Raw genomic sequence first — 23,821 nt, 5'->3', positions numbered from 1 at the left:
AATTTTATGACTTTAGACTTGACTTGAAAAAATGTTCTAAGACTTGTGACTTGACTTGGACTTTTACACCAATGACTTGGGACTTGAATTGGACTTGAACCGGTTTACTTGAAAAGACTTGATATTTTACCCCAAATATAAAATTTAACATGCATATTATATAGAGATTGAAAATGTGACGTCATTCACGGGTAGAACCGCAAAGGATTCTGGGAACTCGTGGCAAGCGGTACTAGCACACGCAGGCTTTCAATTGAAATCAGTTATACAGCGATAAAAAGAAACACAAAAATGTCAAGAAGCCGTTGTATTATTAACTGCAATAGCCGGTCGCATGACAGCCACGGGAAGCTGACGGGTAAAGAGATCGGTTGTTATCGGATTACGTCGTTGAAGAGAAATTGTTCGAGCCATGTTTCCAAAGTAACAAAGACGCGACGGATGGCCTGGATTGCAGCCATTCAAAGATCAAATATAACGTCCCAGAACCCTCCAGCTCACAGGTTAGTCTGCTCCAAGCATTTACACGAAGGTCAGTGTTTTTTAGTAGTTAATGCGTCATTTTCATAACATAATTAGTGATATAGGTTACAAGCAAGTCTGGCGCTGAACAGAAATTGTCGCGCTATGCTCCTTTATTTATTGTGCATAAATAGTGAATTGTCCTGACACAATATTGCGTTTCGCTTCTGTTATTATGGTATATTGACAAAAACATATACTTTTATTCACAGGATAAAACAGTTGTTTTGTATCACTAATTGCCCAGTACGATTACAGCATACAGTATTATTGTCACTGCTACATTTCTGTGATGCTACCAGAAATTATTTCCACTACTAATTAATTACCGTTGAGCTCAAAGGTCCTATTAATAAACGGTTAAGGAATGTGTATTTATGACGACGATTTGTGAGACTGGTAAACTTATGATACGTACGATGGTCTTTCGTTCTACACGGTGCATTTCAAGGTCCTGCACCCATCCCTCGGTAAACTGTACCTGGGCTTGTTGCAGTGACCTGAAGTTACTAAACTTCATGAGTGTATGCACTCACTCCAAGAACCGTATGATTATAAATATGCATATAAATATGCTAAGATGAGATAGCTGACTTCATCTAACTAGCAAATGTTGTCCAGGCTATGTTGGTGATACAGTTTTTTTTAATGTGTATGATATTTTTGTCATGCGATTTTAAAGCTGGTCCTACAACCGCATCCAAGAATAACATGCAGCTTATCTCAGAACTGTCGGTGAAAATTATTCTTGGAGCTAGGTTTAATTGAGCTGCATTTTAAAGAGGTGCAGTTTCACAATTTGTGTATATTTTCTAAGTTCACTATTTTGTCATGTGTTGAGAAAAACACAGATTTTAAAATTACATGGTCTAATATTTACATTTAGCATAACTGCAACATTATTTTTTCTTTTTTTTTTTTTAAAGACTCGAAAGGACTTGAAATTCAAAGTTTCAGACTTGTGACTTGACTCGGACTTTTACACCAGTGACTTGAGACTCGACTCTGACTTGCCTGACATTACTTGAGACTTGACTTGAGACTTGAGGATAAAGACTTGAGACTTACTTGAGACTTGCAAAACAATGACTTGGTCCCACCTCTGTTAGTTCCTCCTCGTGCTTGCTTTGATTGCTAGCAGATTGCAGCAATCACCTGCAGCTTGCATGAAACACAGAGTTGTCCTTTACCAATGCAGCCAACACATTTTAAAAGGCACAAGGTTTTCATGTTAGGAAACTCGACGTATTCCATGTAGTCTACTGGCAACCACGTCAACCTGCTAATGAGTCAAGTGAGTGCAAGGAGATTTTTTAGTACAGCATGTTATACCTCTTTATGACCAATTTCACGCAACCACTCAGCAACCTGTTGGGGAATACTTTTTGCTAGTGACCAGCAGTTGCCAGGGGGAAGCTGACTGGTCTCTAGGCCTGTGTGAATGGAGCTTTAACAATCAATTTAACAGCAACTGGTAACATCCTCTCATCAGCTGACTGGAAATGAGTTTTCTCCCTCGTGACTTGCGGTTGTCAAATGGTCACCATCCGGTCTCTAAATGTACGTGACTGCACCTTAGCACCACAGTTGTGCAGTGGTTAGAATTGTTATCAGCTAAAAAGTCCTGAGTTTGAATTCACTAACTGGCTCTCACCATTTCTGGTTTGTTTGCATGCCCTCCCTGAGACTGAGTGGCTTTTTTCCAGGTACTATCTTCCTCCCTCACTTTCAAAGATGATGATGCATTTTTCCTGTAATTTGTTTGATTTTTTCTCTGGCCTGCAGGAAAAGTATTGCTAAGTTAATTTATTCTAGTGATTTTAAATCGACCATTGGTATGAATGATCATCTGTCTCTCTGTGTTAGCCCTGTGATAGCCTGGTGACCCTTTTTGGGTTGGCTTATTTTATACGCTTTGACTGCTGGTATAAACTTCAGCCCTCTGTAACCTTGACTGGGATTAAGAAAAACGGATGGATGAAAATTTTTAAATGAAATTTAAATTTGTCTTTGTCTTAATTTATTTGATGTACTTTGATTGCACGTAGCATCTGAGTCCTCTGAATTTTCCTCCCTAAATTATGGCCAGTGAGACACTTGAATGTGATAAATATACGAATAGATGCTACAGGAATTTTTCAGCTCTTATAACTGTCTGCCCTATAACAACTTGGGTCTGTAGTTCATAGAACTCTTTTTTTTTTTTTTTATCAATGACTACCATGCCTTCCCTCCATAAAAGGAACTCTGTAGATGTGAGCATGTGTTGATTGACAAATGCATGAATCTGCTGGTAACCAGAATCAATAAACATTTGTAGTGTTTGAAGCAGCTAATTTCAAAGTTAGTGAAACTTTGAAATGACCAACACACTAAATATAGTATAATGTGATTATTGTCAGTAGAGCTTAAAATCACGTATGCCATGGAGGAAATCTAAATCAGTTTTAATTAGTCAGAGCAAAACATCAAAAACTTCACTACCAGTTCCTTTGTGTTAGAACTAAGCATCCACACACCACGGGACAAAGTAGAGAAAAAAAATGAAAAACAGCATAACAAGAAAATGAAAGCCCATCACAAAAAGTGATGTTGTATTACCAGCTGCTATCTGGTTATGATATCACTTCAGCATTCAGCCTGCAGCAGAATAATGAAAACAGAAAAGTTAGTAGTTTCCAGGGGACATCCCCATTTGGTACTTAGCCCCAGGCACAGAAAGTGTCTGTTTTCATTAAAAACAAAACACACACTCATTGATGTCTTTCATTTGCTTCGCATGATGCTCCAAAAATGTTCTGAGTCAGATACCAAAAGGAGGAATATTGGCCTATTAAAAATCCTCCTATTGCAGAACAGGCTTGTGATTTACAGACTCCTCTTCAGCACTTACTGCTTTTTTCTGGAGATTCATTTGTTTTTCTTCTTTCTCTCCATTTTCCCCTCTATGAGAATCGTTGTGGCAGCACATGAAGGGGCAAAATCTGTGTGGAGCCACAATGGTGTCATCAAGGGCAAGTTCACTTTGACAAACTCCTCCAGTGGGCAGACAGGCCACACACAGACAACCATGCACTCTGCAGGAGGTGGCGGTGCATGAAATGAACCGTGCAAACGCACAAAGTTGGCGTGCACATTTCACACACATGCAACGACAATGATACCTCTCATCGGCCTGTGCAGCCACAGTAGCTGACCGCGGCTGCAGGCCCAGCAGGACTGGAATGCGACCTATTGTTGCAAGGGTCCATCGAGCAACAATAGAGGTCCAGGGACAGTTAGCACCACAATACCTCCATGCTGATCTGTGCCGAAACATCAGTGCTGCTGGCTGCTTGGACGCCCTGCTGAGTGCATTTAACTGGTTGGGAATCAGGTCGCTTGTGTTACTCATCAATTAACGATGCTTTTCCAAGAATTGCTTTAATGGCAATCACATAGCAACGGCGCTGCCGCAAGAACGCCAGGAGAGTTGAGTATGTGGATCCACGGTGGGAGCTTTGTAGCTTACTTTATTAAAAAGGCAGAAAAAATTAACTTGGCACAAAAAATTATAACACACACACACACACACACGAACATATACAGTAATTATGGAAGCAACGCTTTATCACCCTAATGTGCAAAATCAATGAAACATTACATATGTGCTTCCTCTCATTTTAAATTCAGCAGTTAGTTACAGTTTCTAATCCCGGTAATGTTCTTTCAATTCCTCAGTTTAGTGGTCAGCATGTCTCAGCCAGATTCACGCTCTTTGGATTCAACAGCCAGACTGTGGGTGTGTTAGGGACAGCCGGGTAGAATGTTTAAAGATGGCTACCCATTCACAAGTGTGAGAGACACACTGCACATTTTAGACTTCCTGTTGGGTTCTTGAACACAAAATGAATCAATGATGTTTTTCTATATAAGACAAATGCTATTTAACAGCATGGACCAAATTTCCATGATAAAGAGCAGTTTTGTAAAGTTTGTGATGTCTAGAGAAATTTATTCAGTTCGGACGACACTTTTTTTTGGTTGCAGTGAATAGAAAGAGTAGCTTTTGAGCCGGGGTTCATCACAAATCGAAGTCTGAAGTGCTTTAAAGCTCAGAGCTGTTCTTTGCTGCTTAAGTTAGACTGATCCAGATGAATTGACTTGCTAGCAGCGGTCAATCAGTTGGAGACAGGATAAGGCAGAAACATGAAGTTTTGGTTCGTTGTGCGTCACATTAGGGAAGAAGTTATGTAGCCACTGAGTAACAATGCGGAACAGCTGCCTTCCAGTCAACAGTATCACCATCACTAGCAGGTCACTGGCTGCCCAAAAAAGCCGAGAATGAGGAAGTGACACTATATCTTCTGGAAGGGAACTGGAAAGCAGTTGTCAATGGGGATTTCTTCCGACCTAGTTTCCATTTGTTCAACAATGAAGTGAGCTATTCTGTTGTAAGGAAGTTGGCATTATTATCATGGTCAGGTGTGATAGAGACACTAATGCTGCAGCTGAATCTGCATGAGAGAGAGAACTGATATGCGCAGGTGTTATGCAACGCCAGGAGGACAGGACGGCTTTTCATTGTTAATTTTATTAATCGCAGCTATTGGGTGCAACCAGAAAGACTGTGGATAAATAATACAAACTTGTCACTGTGAGAACTCCTGTACAGTAACTGTTGTCTAAATATGTGGTAAGGAGAGAACATGCTTTCATGTATGACAATAAAAATGGGTGAGGCCATAAGCTACAAAACAGGCCTCTTAAAATGCACAGCTGTTTTAAAATCAGAAACCTGAAGCACCTGCAGTATGAGAATAGTGTTCTGGGGAAAATGGGACTGAGAGTTATGTTTTTTTGTTGTAAAATTCCTACATCTGTATAGTAAACACGTGTGTAGGAGGCAGACAGACAGACAGAGATATGGAAACAGAAAGCTTGAAAATAGAGTATGAGAAATAAAGAAAAGAGAAGTGGATCGCCCTTTTACTCACACAGCTACTGTTTACAGCACTTGATTGTCCACTTAATAAAACTAAGAGGATGTGAGTCACACAGCCACGAACATGAAAACAAAGATGGTTATGCATGCGTGTACACACACACACACACACACACACACACACACACACACACACACACACACACACGCACGCACAATTCTTTCTGTTTATGAGTCACAGTGCAAGTGTGAAAGTAAAGCGCAGGTTAACAACAAGGCAGAGCATCTAACACGTGGTGGAGGCGGCAAAACAAAGGGTCACGTGAACAGATATTTAGCCGGGGTGTGTTTGGTTTCGTGTGTGGCTTGGGTGGGGTGTGAGAAGTGGAGAAATAGGAGCAAAAAGGTGTGGCACTTTCTTTTTTCCAACTTGGATGCAAGTGGATGCTGCTTTTTTTTTCTTCAGGTCAGTGTTGTGTACTCAACATTTAATAATAGTTCACACTCACACATACATTTTATGCTAATGTAACAATAACTCCTGCTTCCCAAACCTCATTCTCAACCTAAATGTTTTTCAGCAACTTCTTTTTTTTACAACAATCATTATGGGGCAGCATGGTGGTCCTGAGTTCAGTTCTACCATCAGACCGGGGTCTTTCTGTGTGGAGTTTGCATGTTTTCCCGTGTTTGTGTGGGTTCTCTCCCAGTACTCCGGTTTCCTCCCACAGTCCAAAGACATACAGTGAGTTGGGTTAGGTTAATTGGTCTCTCTAAATTGCCAATAGGTGTGAATGACTGTCTATGTGTTAACCCTGTGACAGACTGGTGACCTGTCTAGGTTGTACCTTGCCTCTCGCCAAGACAGTTGGGATTGGCTCCAGCCCCCCCGCGACCCTGAAAAAGAATAAGCGGAAAAGAATGGATGGATAATCATTATTTCAAATTTAATGATTTATGTTACGGTGACTTTTTGTTGGCCCCAGATTTAGATCTCGATTTTACAGTCACACAAAAATAAGCATGCTCCTTCATACTTCTTTGTGAAAGCATGGAAAACTAGTAGCAGGATAAATTTCACTTTCATGCGCTCAGATCATCAATCTGTTATGCTATTTTCTTGCACCATAATCTTATTCTTGGACTCTACCAGATTCTACCAAAGACAGATTTGTCCCTAACAACCAAGGGTCCATTGAACACCACTCTGATGTCTGTTGACTAGATATGATAATAATGCCAGTGACCTAATCATAAGAATGATGACTGCCACAAAGCCACAAATTCTTTCTATTACTTTTTGTATTTCTGTTTAAGCCATATGAAAACCCCAAGTACCGAGAAAAGAGGCAATTTTTCTGACCATGCACTGTTAAGTTCCTGCTAGAAGAATGATAATGATAACATTTCAGGAAGTCACTGCACCTGGCTTCCAAATAGTTCAACCCTCATAAGATGCATTCTCTTGCTCCTAAAATAGTTCAATGCAATGCTGGAGGGGCCTCAGTTAAGTAACAAGCCAAAGTATGCTATAGCATCCTCCCCTCAAAAGGCACTCCTGAACTTGTGCAAGAAGACCAAGAAGTCCTTGTACTTGTTGGATGAGCCACATTGGGAGTTGATTTACAACAGTGCTTCCTAAGGTAAACATGCATGCAGCCAAGATAATATAAAAGCTAAATTGTCCAACTCAGATGAGAGATTGCAAAACATTATGTGCTGTTTGCTGTGGCCTAAACCACACCTTTAATGAATTTAGCAAATTTTTCAGAAGTCTTTAAATTAGTTTTCTGCATTTCAATTAGAGTTCCTGGGTTAATTACTGCTAACCTTTTAATAGAAGCCTATTCATATTGTATGCGGCCAATAACCTACACAAAAGGCTGCTTAATAAGCTACCAGTGTAATACCACACCAGTATCTGGCAGCAGCAAGTGTTATGGGTGTGACTCCAGGTACAGAATTGGCAGAACATTGAGTTTTGTCTGTCACACATCTGGCACGCTGACTTTACCACAGGGTACATTTGTTAGATGAGCATACTTTGATGCACCAAGATGTGAGTTATTAGCCCTTTGGGTGCACAAGTAAAATACACATTCATCTGTGCACAAAACTGAAATCTTGAGCTGGAAATAACAGAAGATTAAATACTTTAATATTAAATTAAAACAACACGCACTATTAAAGGTCATTAAAAGACAACGGGTAATTCAAGACATTTATGAAGGGCAATTTCTTACATCAATATTAGCAGCTTTATTAATGTCCTTTCAAATTGCTTTTAAATGATAAAATTACAAGTAAAGCCTAATATAAAATAAAAGACTCTATGTTTATTTGTCATAAGCCAGACGGACAAGGCGACACCTGACTGGACTTTTCTAATTTAAGGTATCTTTAGAAGATATTTTTAGAACTTTATAACCTGGGCCATTATTTTATAGTTTGCACCATCTGTTCAGCACATCTGCACTCTTGAACTTGTCATCTTAGCTATATAAGCCACGATAACCACAGTTTGCAAAGCTAAATATGGAGAACAATTCTTTAGCAATGAAAGGCACTTCTCCAGAATGTTTAGAAATAATTTTTGGTGTAGTTGTTGACAGTTTCACAAAAATTCATCAGGTCACATAACCAGTAATCAATGTCGCCCACCTCATCAAATTCTGGGTTGGGATTTCCTACCAGTTTGATGTGCCTGGAAAACTGAAAACAGAAGGTGCTCAGAGGGCATCCAGTGCTCAAAAGCAGCAGCAAATCTATTCTGGTTTCAGGGTATAAAATACCCGAGCACCTGGTGAAGGTCTGGTGAAGGTCTCCCCTGTCTGCTTGATATTTTTTGTTCTTTCTATGCACCCTCCATGCAGATAACTGAAGAGCCACACATTACTGTAACATTGCCATGTTACTAAAAAATGTAATGTGATTACAGTAGTGCGTTACTTTGTAATGCTTTACTACCAAAAATGTCAGTGGGTACCAGTGAATACTTTTTAATACTTCTACCTTTGCATATTTAAAAAGTGTTTGAAGTTCAGCATATAGAGAAACCCAAATGTCTTTTAAATTCTCCAAGTATGGAGAGAAGTTCTTGATGCCTCCTTACTTTAGAGCAAAATGTTCCATCCATTGTTGATTCGTAGTTATATCGGTGGTGACTGTCAGTTAGTGAGAACACACTAGTGTTTGGTATTAACAAATGCAAATCATCTTATTTGGAAATGAGCCTAAATCCATCGTAGGTCTATATTTAGTTGTTAGTTCAGCAGCGTCACTGTAGATATTATGAATCATCCAAACCCACTATGGGAAATAATGCAGAAAGAGAGGGAGTTAAGCCATAAAACAGCTTCAGTGAGCATGCTGGGAGCTATTTTGGCCTTATCAATGTGACTCATTTTTATTCCCTCAACAAACCGTGTAGAATGTTTCCAGAGAAACAAAGGAGTGCAGCCACTCGTTCGCTACAAAAGGTCCTGGATGGGTTTGCTTTTATTCAACTCCACCCCCCCCCCCGTGCTACCCCTGTGCTTTCTCACTCTCAACTGTCATGTGGCTGCGTCTTACTTGTTCCGTAGAACTGTTCTTATCTAAACCTCACACTTCCAGAGAATCCGCACCCCTGCCTCATGTTTGTAACATGTGCGTTTGTTCCTCTGCACACAAGTATATTTGTGTGTGTGTGTGTGGCTACACAGGAAAGCAGGCGGGAGGTTTGTGTGATTAATATTGCACATCCTCGTGTGTTTGTTTATAATAACACAGCATACATTGCGGTGGCCTGTGGTCAGAGCAGTTTTCCTAGAAGAGCCATGCAGCCCCTGTGGTACCCCCATGTTCACGCTGGTATTGTTTTTGTTAAAATGAAAGTGATGGATACTTTTGAGACCCCTGGTGTCATTTTTTTTTTTGATTAAGCAATAGTAGGCTACATATGTGATGCGTAAGTGTGAAAAAATCCATTTAGATGCTGTATATTACTATTCAGGCCGAAGGCTTTTTCCTCTGCTTTCGCAAATAACAAGGTTATTTTGTCTTATGACTTGTGCCTTCCATAGCGGCTTTTCTTATTATGTAAACATGAACATGCATTGTATGTAGACCTTACAGGAAGCAGGGGAAACTGATTTCTATATGGAATAGAAGAAACTGTATTTCCAAGGTTGTAAATGATTGTTTTTATAAGAATATCAGCTCAACAGCAAAAAGTCAGTACACCTGGTATTATTTTTCTGTCTTTCTTTCTTTCTTTTATAGGATTTTACAATTTTTTGTCTACGCAGAAAAACAAATAACAACAACTAATAACAGGCTAGTTTGAGTTTTTTGTGTACATATTATACATGCATCCATGAGCTGCTCCTTGTTTTCCAAGCTTCATAGCATTAACCCAAACTTCGAGATTTCTATGTGATATAATATAAAAGACTAAATGGTTTGGGCGGGATTAGGAAGCTAAAGCACTTTTTCATATTTTAAGTATTGTGTACTCTTGCCTGTGAAGATGTGACAGCTCAGTTCCATTTCATATCTTCAGTTTCCAGGTTCTGGTGTTGTAGACGTTGTTGGCCCAGGGTAAGGCCCGCATTATAATAATTCAGTGTAGACATTTTGACTCTTCACAACAAACAGACATGTGATAAAAGTTTCACTGATGATATCTCAGTTCTGCAAAGTGTCTGGGTACCTACCAACCAGCATGTAAAATTACAGCAAACTCGTCTTAGAGGAATGCTTTCTTGTGATGACATGCCAAATGAGAATGCAGCTGTAATTCTGTGAGTGTCACAACTTTGTTCACACATGATAAAGAGAGGGCACCCTGTCTCATGCAATGCTGGTGGGGCTACAATACATTAAAAGATGCCGAAGTCATACATCAGAAAATGAGTAATGTTACTTCTGATAGCAAAAAGCTGAAACAAACCTGGTAGATCATTATCTCGGCCAGCCCACAGACTGGGCTGGCTGTCATTTAAGCTGCTTTATGCTACAGTCTGCAGCATGATCGAAATTATTGTGACTGTGTGCAATCTCATGGCCTTTGAAATGGTTGCTTCAAAGATGGGAACTGTGTGCACAAGTCTGAATTCGTTTCTTTTTCTGATTTACGTAGGGTTTAAAGTATGCATAGAGGTACAGATATATGCGTACAACCCCACCACTATATTTGATCAAATGTCTCTTAGAAACTTGTACCTCGACCAGAGGATTTTGGTAGCCCTCAACACGCTTCTGGCATAATTCCAGCTGAATATTAGCACCATTATTACATCCATACAATATTGATTGTAAATAAGGTTAGCACGTTGTTAAAGCAGGCCATACAAAAGGCGTCATACGTTTTGTTGACCACTCTTCTTGTCAAAACTGGTTCACTGTTTTTTAAGCAAAGCAAATTAATTATAAATAAGGTTGAGGTTGCGCCTTTGGAAAGATCATTCCAGACGTTAATGTCAGCTGTTCCTTCCAAAAACTGGTTTTGGAAGGAATAATGCAGTATTTCTCCCAAAACCAGTTTTTACTGTGTTTTTATCCTGTTGGAACATCCAGTTGTACCCAAGTCTCAAAAATCTAGCTGTTGAATGATTAGAAGATAGTTTTCCTTCATCATTATTCCACTCTATTTTGGGTATACACTAGTAGCATGAACGCAAAACAACCTAGCTACAGCCACCATTCTTGACAGTTGGTATAGTGTTCTTAGGTATGAAGGTCTCAGTGTTACTCCTCCAAGCATACCTCATGTGATGTTGGCCTGATAGCTCAACCTTTGTCTTGTCTGACCATGAAAATGTTCTCCTGGAAGGATATGGCTTGTTTATGTGGCTAGCTGTGAATTTCTATCGAACTTGAAGATGCAGATTTTGGACCAGGTTTCTTGTATGCACTCCCCATCCGTAGCAACTCACTTCACTGCAGACGGTGATGCTGCTGTTCCAGCAGTTTCAGGTTAATTTCATCCAAAAATTCCATCTGGCAGTCTCAAAGTCTGGAGAGCACACAAATCTGTTTGATTCATGTAGCACTTGAAAGGTCTTTCACTTGAAATCTCAGTTACCCTTCTGTAGGTGAGTTAAAGCATTTTCATTTGTCCTCAGTGGCAAATCTTATTTTTCACTCTGGTCCAAAGTGAAGGAATAGAAAGCCATCTGTAGTATATAGACACACACACACACACACACACACACACACACACACACACACACACACACACACACACACACACACACACACACACACACACACTATATAGACACACAGTGGTAGAAAAACATGTGAGGAGATTCAGTCCATCTAGCTACTCCCAACCTTTCAGCTCTGGCAAAATGCTAAAAGTGATGTCAGTGCATTCCTCGGGCTTCAGGAACATTCTCCAGGCAGCACCAGTGAGCTTAAAAGGAACTTTGTAGCATGAAATCCCTACAGTCCAACTTAACATGCTTTGGGTTAACTTCACACAATGTGAAGTTGAATGTTGTGAGGCTCAAGGCTTCATTTTAGATCGTCAGAATTGTATCAGAGTCTAACCAGCCTTGTGACTAGGGGCAAAGTTAAACACAGGTTCCTGGCTGTCCACATGTTCTTTGTTGGAAAAGCATGGACAGTTAGAGGTATGCTGCTACAGGTCACATTCTTTCCAGGAAAGTGTAGCATCTCCAAGGCCGTGAGGCTGTTTCATTGCCATGTCTGGTTAATGTTGCTGATCTGCTCTACCTCACCCTCACTTAGGCCTCAGCGACTCCATATCCAGCTGACTCAAACACAAACACAGAGCGAGACACACACATGTAACAACACTTGGGCAATCTTCCACCAACTCAGTGACCTCCTTTTTTACTTTACAGTTGATATTCTCTCTCACATGGACACGCAGGCACACTCACTGACCCCTGGCAGCTGATTCTGTGGCCCCTTCCCAGAGTTTAGTGAGGTGATGAAAACAGCTGTGGCGCTGATCTCAGTCCAGACTCAAGCCTGACCAGAATTCCTGTGAATTACAGCTGAACAATTATGATTCAATAGAAATTCTGTTATCTTAACTTACTGTCAGTGCTGATTATATTGGCTTCTTCTTAAGCACACAACCCAGCTGCATTATTAAGAACGAAAGCTTAAACTGAATGACTGAACTTCCTGTCAAAGGGTCTCTGCTTGTTTTTTGCTCACTATCATAGTGAGACTGAAGCTAGTGTACTGGAGTGATTCAGATATGACTTTCAGCCTGACTGAGCTCCTGTACATCTACCCTTTCCCAAACAAAAAGCTTGTCAGCAGCTGAGTCTCCCAGACAACTATGAAACAACAAATGAGTTCCTGGAAAGCTCATTGCAAATGCGTCTTGTCACACTGCGTGGCATCTGCGCTTCATCACTGCTGCTGGTTCTTTTTCCAGAGTAATCCTTCGGCTGATAGAGAAACAGTCAAACAGCAAGCAGGGAAAATATTCTGTGATGTCCTTGAGTTTGCTCCTTAGTTGTTATATGACATAATAATTGTCCATATATAGCAAATCATCAGCCAGCTGCTGTTCCTCATGATAGTAAATGCGTTGCTAGAGCAGAACAAACAGGATGCTGCTGTGTTTAATAATGTATAGAGCAGCTGGACATTTTCTTGCTGTTGGATGTAGGAGTTGTGGTGCATTGTGATTTATTGCATTTCCCTCTGCTCTACTTCTCAGTCATCTTAAGAAATTACAGTTAAAAATAGGACAATATCAATCTCATTTGTGATACGCAGCTGGAATTAGCTGAAATAGCCCATCCTCCTTCACTTGAACTTTGCAAGAATCCTGGATGCAGGGAAACAGTAGTAAGGTTGCCACACTAAATTTTTTTAACTTTGTTTTGTTTTATTTACACCATTTCTCATGACTAAATGTATTATATTCTTTTTCCATTCTGCAGTAATTTAGCACAGTACAGAACAGATGACAATAGATGACATCAATAAACCCTCAGAGGCCTGGCCTAAGCCCCTCCCTGAGGAGTTCAGGCATGCTCCTCCACATTGAAAGGAGCCAGTTGTGGTGGCTCGGGCATCTGATAAGGATGCGTCCTGGCTGAGGTGTTCCAGGCATGTCCCACCGGGAGGAGGCCCCAGGGCAGACCCAGGACACGCTGGACAGATTATATCTCTCAGCTGGCATGGAAACGCCTTGGTGTTCCCCTGGATAAGCTGGAGGAGGTGACCAGAGAGAGGGAGTTCTGGGCTTCTCTGCTTAGGCTGCTGCCCTGGCGACCCAGCCCCGGATAAGCGGAAGAAAATGGATGGAGGTCTGGCCTAAGTCATTATAGGTGCTAACCTACATTAACCCTATATTTTGGAGGAGGCCAAAACTGACCTTTTTGTTAAAAAAGCATGAATAGTTTTTCACATGTATCAGTTAGAAGGATTACTTACTTTGTTCCCCATTTTCCAAGTGGTGGATGTGCAAATTGGCCTGCAGGTGTGCATCAATTGTGGACAGGCTAAAACAACTATTTTTGTATTTTTGTCTTTGAACTTCAGCAGGTTCATGTTGACCATGTCTACATGCCTAAATGCACTGAGGTGCTGCCATGTGATTGGCTGTTTACATATTTGTATTAATGAGCTGAACAGGTATACCCAACAAGGTGACCAGTAAGTGCAGAAGTTTTCTTTTACATTGTAGAAGTCTGGTTAGCTCTTCTCCAAAGTGCATGCTGATCTAAGCTGACTGGCTGCTGGTGCTTCAAATCTAAGTAGACAGAAGCTTTTCCCAAACTGTTTGACAATGTCAAATGAGCTACCCACCATGAGGGAAAAAACCCCGTGAGTGACTAATACTGAAAAGTGAAATATATGAGACAGCTCAGTCCTCTTTTGAGAGTGTGATTTTGGAGATAATGATCCTCCACAGAGTTGGCTAACCTCTCACTGCTCTACTTTTTCACAGCTCAGTTGTCTTATTATCAGCTGTATGGATGAATGCAGCAGCCGTTACCTGACACGAACCTTTTCTGTGGTCTGTTTCCACAAGCTGTCTAAAGCGACCGAGTGGTTTTCTAATACACTCATCTGTTCACTTGCTCTCTGCCTCTCCTCATCTCCGTCTGCTCCTGTGCTCCGTCCCTAAATGACTCTGTCTTCCTCTCTTATGTCTCCATCTGTTACCATGTCTAGTGGTGTTTACTCACCTCTTCCTCTCTCTCTTCTTTTGCCATCCCCATCTGCTTGCTTGGTCCTTTTGGTATTTGAAGCATTTCTTGCCTGAGTGTTCATCCTGTTTGCTCCATTTCATCACATGGTATTAATGCGCTTCTCTGCAGAATCGACTTTTATGTATACCTGTCACTTTTAGAATGATTTTCAGATGTCTGCAAGCCTGTGTGCTTAATATTTATGGGAGAGAAGGCCCAGGACTTGGAGATGGATTGAGGTCGCTAATGCATACAACTGGAGATATTTTATAGATGTACTGCATTACAAAACCTGCATAACTGATGAGTGCAAGATATTTGCCTCCTCTTCTGAGAATCACCCAAATTAACCCCCGCGCCTGCAAAACCACACAGGAACCTATTTTTTGAACACTATTGAGCACAAACACAAGTCTGTTCATACATAACCTTCCTGTGAAACCAAATACTTAGAAAACAGCTGGTTCATTTTTAGAGGATTCCCACAGATGAATGCTTTGGGATGAATATTTTGTCTCAGGTACACCCAGTTTGCACTACAGAGGGTAGCCATGGGGCTGCAGCAGGTTGCAGGATGTCTTCTGATTAGCAAATGAGTTCTGGGCTTTGGGGCCTTGGGATTATATAAGGCTGTGTCTGATGTTTTACACAACAACTTCTTATAGAAAGCCACAAAAAAATTACAAATTGCATTCACGTAAGTCTGAACAGCTGAGGGACACCTTAAATTAAACCTCATTTAAACACTCAAAATGACTCCTGATGTGATGTAGCGGCATTGCCATGGTGCCAAATGTTCCCTCACTGGTTGCTGAAAGAGGAGAGTATAGTAGTGGGCCCAGAGCCAGCATGGCAATGGTACAGCATCAGGAACCAAGGCAACAGATTCCCTGAACAGATTTAGCTCTCCGCTCAGAGGCTTTCTAAGAGTAAGTTTGGCTCGGTTTTAAGTATTAGTTGCAAATACCTTTGATTTCTGGTTTGGGGTGAAAGCCACTCTGTTAGAGGAGCCTGGGAAAGTTTTTCATTTTAGCTTCCTAATACCTGCTCATACAAAGCTAATAACAGCAAACATGACATCTGACAATTGCAATGACATTGAAGGAATGCACATCTTTCAGCTGTCTGATAAGAAGCATCACATGTATTTAAAGTGACCGTTTTATACAACTAATTTTTATCTTGTTTGTTGCAAAGTTCATACAAATGCAAACTCGGGTCAGGCTGCTTCTCATAGCAAACTGACCGCAGTCAAATTATCAACCCAACTTCCCTCCTAAAAGGGCAAATTGTTTAGCAACATGATCACACAGCAGACAAGTTCTCCAATCTAAATGACAGAAAAGGTTGCCCAAAAGTTGTTTTCTCATCTTGCACTCATATCAAGAGGACAGCGTTGTGCATCAATTGTGTCAGTACTACAGTTTAGGTTTGGTTAGGTGTAGCGCCAAATGAAAACATTAAGCTGAGGTTAGTTGTAGTTAAAAGAAACCAACCTTGACTTTTAGGAAGTGGGGCAGCAGAGTGGTGTCAAATGTCACAGCCACAGACTTACCGTCCTTCTGGCTTTGGAACTTCTAACTGAAGGTGTAGTCAGTGTTGCGTTACTGGTTTTATGTTTCCCCTGCTGTGGGAATGTTTTCTAGAAACTACATTTTGGTGTTTTAGTACAGAGGTGTTTCACAGCCTGTTTTAGAGTCTGTGGCGTGTGGTTTGTACTGGTTCATGTTAATGCTTTATTGGTCATCAAAGTTTAAATTCATTTCCAAGTAATAACTGCTTGAGTCATAACAAAGTTTAAACAATTTAAATCTATTCAATTCAATTCAATTTTATTTATAAAGCGCCAAATCACAACAAGTCGCCTCAAGGCGCTTTATATTGCACAGTAGATCCTACAATAACAGATACAGAGAAAAACCCAACAATCATATGACCCCCTATGAGCAAGCACTTTGGCGACAGTGGGAAGGAAAAGGAAAAATCTGTCATGATAGTGCAAGTTGCTAAATTAATATATGTGATATGAAAACATGAAATGTATGTACAAAGTCTTTTCCCCATGACACAATGTAACCCGCTTTGAATGCCAGAAGCTCCTTTGCTGTCACGAACCTTTTCATAAGTGTCGCTCTTGATGGACGTCCATTGTTTTTGTATTTTGAGCCATTAAAGTTCCTACTTCAGGACAGATCCTCTTCAACTCAAAAGGAAACTTCCGACTGTGTGGTGCAGCACCAGCAGCTGCCATATTAAAAAAAGAAAAGAACAAAACTTTAAATATTACCAGAGGCATTGTATGAAGAATTTGAACACATAGCTCTAAAAATTAATCAAAACACAGAAAAGTGAAGCAACCATCAAGTGTAGGTTTGATTAACCCTAAATCTTGGAGCAAATACAAGAGGTTTGTTATTCTCAGCTATGTGAAGCATCCACGCACTGCAAAGCAGTGTAGATGAAGCTGAAATAAAGTTACAAGTAGAACAGCACAATTATCAAACCGCATCTGAACTGATATAGTCGGGCCTACACACCAGCAAATAGTCCTTCTACTACTTCTGGCACAGAGGAGGTCTAAGGTTCTTTGCATGCTTAGCAATACTTGAAGGAAATTGTCACTTGTTGTATAATGTGCATTATACAAGTCCAAGGAGCACAAAATTGATGCTTTCAACCACACATCTTTCCATCTTGATGTTGTTGAGATTATAAAGAACTGGGATCTTCCAACTTTTTGAGCTTGTGGCAGTTGTTTGTCTTGATCAACCAGGTAAGGAAATCCCCCAAACTTGACTGAACTAGTTGTTCAACCTTAGGTGTTCAAAAACTGGGGTAGCTCAGTTGTTGTAATACCAATTACCAACTACCTATTATACTGCATTAACATTCTGACTGATTAAATGAGTGCAAACAAGAAAAAAAGCCATATGAAGACATTCAGGGACCTCAACAGTGGGAAATTAGTAAAGACTGCATATGAAGAAATGATGAGAAGCCAGTCAATAAGTGCACCAAACCTGCCTTGTTCTAATGGCCACCATGGGTGAGTCGCCTGGTTGGACAAAAAGTCCAGTTAGATAGAAGTCTACAGGAAAATAACGCTAAAGCTATCTATGACCTCGATAAACCCTTTTCTAATGAGTTTATGGTCATGACCACTTTTCAAGTCACACTGACGCTGGGTTTGTAAATTATGGTTAAGTAATGAGTGTGCAGTATAACTTATTTTCATGACTAGACGGCAAAAATGCTCAGCTTGAAGCTTCACCACAGGACTTCCATAATCAGTGGCTTATCTGACAGTGGCTGGTAACTATCTTTTATGTATAATCTATATTAGTTATCTCCCAAAAAGTGCCATGTCATTTTTCTAATGACATGTTAATCAACACAGGAAGCCTTTAAAAACAAATAAATATGCAAACAAAATTTGATAACAATATATGTGCAGTATAGGGTGCAGTCTGATCGCACCCTGCCCATCCTCAGCTCTTCTTTGAGATGCAGTAGTAAATACAATCGATATCATGAAAATGTCAAAGCCAAAAGTTGGATGGAATTTGGTGGTAACTATCAACACTGCAGAATTTTCCCCAAAACACAGGATAAACCATCCAAGCGACTAGTGGCGTGATAAACAATGATAAACTCTGAGGAATGCACTGACTCAGAGTGGATCTGGGGGCTGAAAAATTTCAATAAAAGTGGGTTACAGAGTGAGACCAGTTCATGCAAGGTCAACATCAAAGCTGTAACTCTAGCCATATTCCCACGAGATCTATGCTTCAGCTCAGAGCTTCAAAATCTAATCACTCCTAATAGAACAGTATTGGATTCACAGTACTCTTCTCTCTCTCTTATTCTCAGTCACCTCGTATGTCTTCTGCTTCTTATTCTCCCCATCCCCCAACCCCGCCCCTTTCTTTTTTCCCTCTCCTGTATCTCATAGTCCTTGGTGGGTGTGGAGGCCTTCTTCTGGCTCTGACGAGGGATGGCTTTATCTGAGTTTTTCAGACAGCCAGTCAGTCAGCAAATCAGTTACTCTATCACTACAGACACACTCGAGCAGCCCAGCATGCCACTGACTCATCAAGCCATGCAATCAGCCATTCAGCAAGCAGGTAAGCAACACGGAGGAGGAAGTTAGTAGACCACATGCCAGCATGAGCATTGTGTATCTGTTGTCAGTTACACAATGTATTCCTTTCCCCTGCCTCCCACCCTCCTTCCTAGTAATAAGCAGTTTTAGCTATTTTCCACTAAAGGAAACCCATTCCCTTTAAGCCAAATGATTGGTTTTCTTTTACTGGTGAATTTTCTTCTGCGAAGCAAAAACAGAAAGAAACTGAGCTTCAGATTACTCTGAAGACCGAGCTTCTGACTCGTGGAGATTACTTGTTCATGCACTGACCTCATTAACTGAAATGTTTACTATGAGCATCCACCATTATAATCTCAGGAATACTGTACATCAGGTGCCTGCCTGTGAAGCGTTTTTGTTTCACCTGATAAGCCTGCAAAATGTCTCTTATTTTGAAAATTTACAATTTTACCCAATTGTTTAGGGCATTCTTGCATTTGACTTCCTGTCCTCCTTATCTGTTCTGACCAGGATGACGTTACTTCATTGTAAAATAGAGCCGTTTTGAACCACAGGGAGAGCCACGTCTGGGACAATTCTGGGATGCTTCTGTAACGCCATCCAGCATGTTTAGCTCCATTGGCTGTGCTGGAGCAAGAATGTGGCAAGGGTGTAGTCTTTGTAATCTTGGGCTAACAGTATGTATACATGTGACAGAAAATAAGGAAGGATCAAAGAGAGGATCAAAAACTCACTTCAGGTTTATTAATGCTTGTCTTTTTTTTCAATGAAGTTTAAGTGCATGGTTGAAAAGCAATAATATTTGGGAAGTGAAATGAAAGCCAAAAATCCTGAAGCCATATAAGGAACAAATCTTCAAAATAAAGCAGGAAACAAAAGAGGGAACAGGATTAGCAAACCTACACTAGCAACAGTGAACCACAGACAAAAGAACAAAGAAGAAAAAGAAAAAAAACAGGAAGCAAGAAGCAACATTAAAAACACATAGGAAGTGATGGACTAAGAGTTATAAAGAAAAACCACAGGCATAGACAAAGCCCATGGCAACTGGATGAGTTTGTGGAAGATCAGCATGTGTACGATGCAGCAAGTGCACCATAAGATGCTCAGCATTTCTTAGGAGAGGAAAACTAGACCCCCGCTTAAAGCCCAATCCTCCAGTGTGAAAGTAAAGCAAACTCCCACATGTCGAGGAGTGACCTGTGAGTAAGCCTCTGCTAACATGTTCCATGTAGAAATAGTCATTCAGTCTACCAGGTCTTTGTTTAGCTGTGCTAAGTGCTAAGTGTACTTTTTTCTGCCTAGCTAGTTAGCTAAGAATTCATCCGATCAGGCCACAAGTTCACACAGACCCTAACGGTGTTGTAACACTCCGCCTCTGTGTTTCCCTGCATGGGCTACCTGACAGCAGGTTTCTGGAAACCTGTCAGAACACAGCAGGCACACACTCATAACTGAGCCACAGCTGTTTGTCTTGGACAGAAGTAGAGGAGAAGGGAGATGTTTTCCACCTCCCCTAAGCCTGTGATTCAGCTAGAGAGCCAAAGTGGAAGGATGAGGTATTGTCTCGTGGTCAGAGAATGAACTCATCCCCCCCCACATGAAAACAGTCACAGAAAGGAGGACCGTCGAGGGGAGTGCAGGGGCGGGAGGTGGGGGGGCAGTAGGTCGGGATGATGTGGCACAAGGGGCCAGACGTGGTTTTTTTCAGACAGACTTAAAAAACCACTAGCAGTGATGGAAATGATGTGTTGCTACTTGGTCTCAAAACCACAAAAATTCTGCCTACAAAGCCTTGGCACAAACGAGACATCAGTGACTCCGGCTTAGAAATATGTCAGGCGGGCGGGGCTGCAAACAGCTGTGAAACTTGTTTTTTTTCTGTTTGGGACAGAGTCAGACACACTTTAAGGACAAAAACTCTTTCAAAGAGCGCAGTGATGACTCCTAGCTTTGTTGAACCACAGGGCTTATTCTTAGAACACTTTGGCCTTAATCTTCAGTTTATCAAATGAAAGAAAACAACGCGTAATAATGGACCTTTGGTGCTGTTAAAAGAGCAGGAAGAGGAGAAACCAGTGAAATGAATCAGCAATACACAACAGATGGAAATTCAGATATTTATTGCAGCATGTTTGGACTGCAATGTGAAATCAGCGGCTGTCTAGGATTGTTTCCTGTACTGCTCTTGCTTTCTGTTTGCATTCATTCACAAAGTGCAGGACAGCAGAGTGTGTTTGGTGACGTTCCGTGAGATGAAGAAAGCCCAGACAGCAATTCTTGAGTTGTTTTGATCCTCTTTTAGTTTAGAGGGAAGAACAGGCCAGTGGTCGCACTGCATGGTTTAAATTTCTGTTTTTGTTGTCTGCACGGCATGGAAGTTTCTCACAATGCTGCAGTGGTGAAACCATTTACTAAACTGCACTCTGGCAGGACTTAAACCATTAAGATTTTATGTATAAAGTGATATAAAGTGAGATGAAAACCAAACAAAGACAAAACAAATGTTTCTCAGAATCGAGTTGCTGCTTTTTGCTGCAACTTTAAACATGCAACTTTCTTCTTCACAAACTCATCACCTAGAAAGGCCAAAAATTTTAATAGTTGTTAATTGGGTCAAATGATTACTTTTAAAGCATATTCTGATAACACAGGGTTGGGATTAGGGTCATCAGTGTTTGCTTGGACCTCACGTGATTCCCATGTGAAGGCTGCTTCCATATTTTGTTGCTGGCTGACAACACTCACTGTTCACAGGAAGCCAAAATGCTGCTGTGAATGGATACATGTATGTATGCAGTAACTGTACACTAGCAAATAAAATCTTTGTTTTTATGAAGGTCTTGAAATTTTATTACAACACTACATTGCAACATTATTCTATAAATATGCTGATATACAACCCTATTACTGTTTGTTTTGTTTGTGTTGTTAGGAAATCAAAATACTGAATTAAAATGAGAAAAGTACAAAAAAATACTAACCGGCAGCACTCATCAACCAGTCACTGCAGAAGCCCATTAACGATAGAAAGATTACATACAAGGAGTAAAGTATAAGTATATTTGACTTCATAGGTGTGCCAAATTATGTAATGTAATATTCACACTGTAAACATCACAATTTAGAGACATCAACATTTAAATTACATTATTGTTGTAAAAATCACAAAACTGCAATATTTTAGTAAGTGGTTGCTAGGAAACAAAGATGTCAATAACTGCCGATAGAGATAACAACCCTCAAGTCCTTTGATGCACCTGTGTTGCAATTTTGGTTGCTCCACTCCTCGCGTAGGAGCTGTTTGTGCACAAAAACAAACCAACAAACAGACAGATATGAACGATACTAAAACCAAAGTCTTGGCAAGATGGACACAAAAATACTTGGCAAGTTGTATGAACCTTCTTATTGCCTCTGATGAGGAGACTCAAACACGTTGACGAGCATCAAAGTTTGAATGAATGAAAAGTGGATTTGTATGTAATATGGATTAGGGAGGCAGGTCTAAGTGCTATTTATACTCTGGCACTGAGTGAACAGGGGAAACCTCTGGCCCATATTAGCTGGCTAGTGATACTCTGTGCAAATCCCAAGTAATCCTGTTGGTGTCCAGCCCTGACCTTCATTCTGCTGCTGAAACGAGAGTACATGCATGTGGTTGTTAGACAAATCACTGATTTTAACCCCATAAATACACAATTGGATACTAAAACAAAAAGGTTTGTGTGGCACCAAAACAACTCGCTTTGCTGCTTAGTTGTTTATGTTTTCTATGTGTGAATGCACATGTGTATTTCACAATGAGAGAATGTAAACACAAGCCTCTTATGCCAATCAGTGGTGGATATTTGAAATGTGTTACATCATGAGCGAGACATGAATGTGACACGGTGACATTTAGATAATCCAATAACAGTATGAAATCCTTTGTGATCATATTATCATTAATGTTGGAGCCAGATGGCTATAAGTGCCAGGAAGGCTGAAGGAAAAAACTACTGTACTATCTTTCAGATGTGTTCCTGTGAGTCAAATGCTGTGTCAGTGCTGTGTTCTAGGAAGTTGCACAAAGTACTGTAATTTCCAAATGTACATACAAACATAAATACTGTATGTATGATCATTTGTTATCATCCCATCAACTAGGACAAATCATCCTTTGCTTTGTCTCCTCTCACTGCTTCAGAGTCCACGGCTCTCTTATATCACCCTGCCACTGGCGTCATTAAACTGGAATTTAGTGTCTTGTTTACACAACTTAGAGCTACCAATCTATTGTATATCATTAAATCCACTCATTTAAAAATATTACAGCAGGTTACAGATGAACGTTGCGAACCTACGTTGCTAACCATTAACTGATGGCTCCTCACGTGTGTGGTGAGTGTGATGGCAGGAGGGCAGGCAGGTGAGGCATAGAGAGATTTTCAAAATGATTGTTTGGTATCCTGAATCTGGAGGTGGAGCGTGAGCCAAGGTGAATATAGCAACTGCAGCACAAGAGAGTCTTGTTAACAAGATAGATCACAGCAAGAACTTGAAGTATAAGGCCTGTTACCAACATGTGTTGATGACGAACTAGCAGTGAATGAACATCAACGTGTGGTTTAAATCCCTCTGGCTTGATTGCCTGCAATAGGCTCCAGGTGTGCAGGAGCTGGAGTTGGCCCTGCCCAGGGGCGGATCCCAGGTCAGTTCAGGAGCCTTATGGAAATTCCAGCCACCCACCGCAGACCATGACATATGGTCCAAAAAATAAATAAACAAATACATGAACAAGGTTTTCTTCTGCTAGCATGTTAGCATGTCCAATAACGAGCAATTAATTAAAATAGGAAGTCTGTTATCTTAATCACAAACTAGCATAAATTGAACTAACAAAGTTACAGTTCTTTTATAAATGTTTTATTTCACTTAGTAGCTATAGTGACACATGGCAGTGCAAAGGACCTCTCAGCTAGCATTCTTTGGCATCATTGCTGTGACGCATCAGCTGTGAGCTGGGCGTCACTCCTAATGGATCATGTACTGTATGTGTATTTGTCCTGGACCCCTTGACATCAAATTTAAAAGTGTAATTTGTCAGCCTGCAGA

The 23,821-nt window shown here is 40.6% G+C and overlaps 1 long non-coding RNA gene across 1 annotated transcript; it reads left to right on the top strand.

Annotated features, from left to right (window-relative positions):
* Positions 1–1,661: 1,661 nt before the first annotated feature.
* LOC113013973 (uncharacterized) lies at positions 1,662–21,563 on the top strand. Its single transcript, XR_003270900.1, has 3 exons — positions 1,662–1,816; positions 18,572–18,743; positions 19,235–21,563. It is a non-coding gene; the product is annotated as an uncharacterized LOC113013973 (long non-coding RNA).
* Positions 21,564–23,821: the final 2,258 nt, after the last annotated feature.

Source organism: Astatotilapia calliptera, chromosome 20 (assembly GCF_900246225.1).
Source record: "Astatotilapia calliptera chromosome 20, fAstCal1.2, whole genome shotgun sequence".
NCBI lineage: Eukaryota > Metazoa > Chordata > Actinopteri > Cichliformes > Cichlidae > Astatotilapia > Astatotilapia calliptera.
The sequence above is the reverse complement of the archived record's forward strand: the minus strand, read 5'-3'. Positions and strand labels throughout refer to the sequence as shown.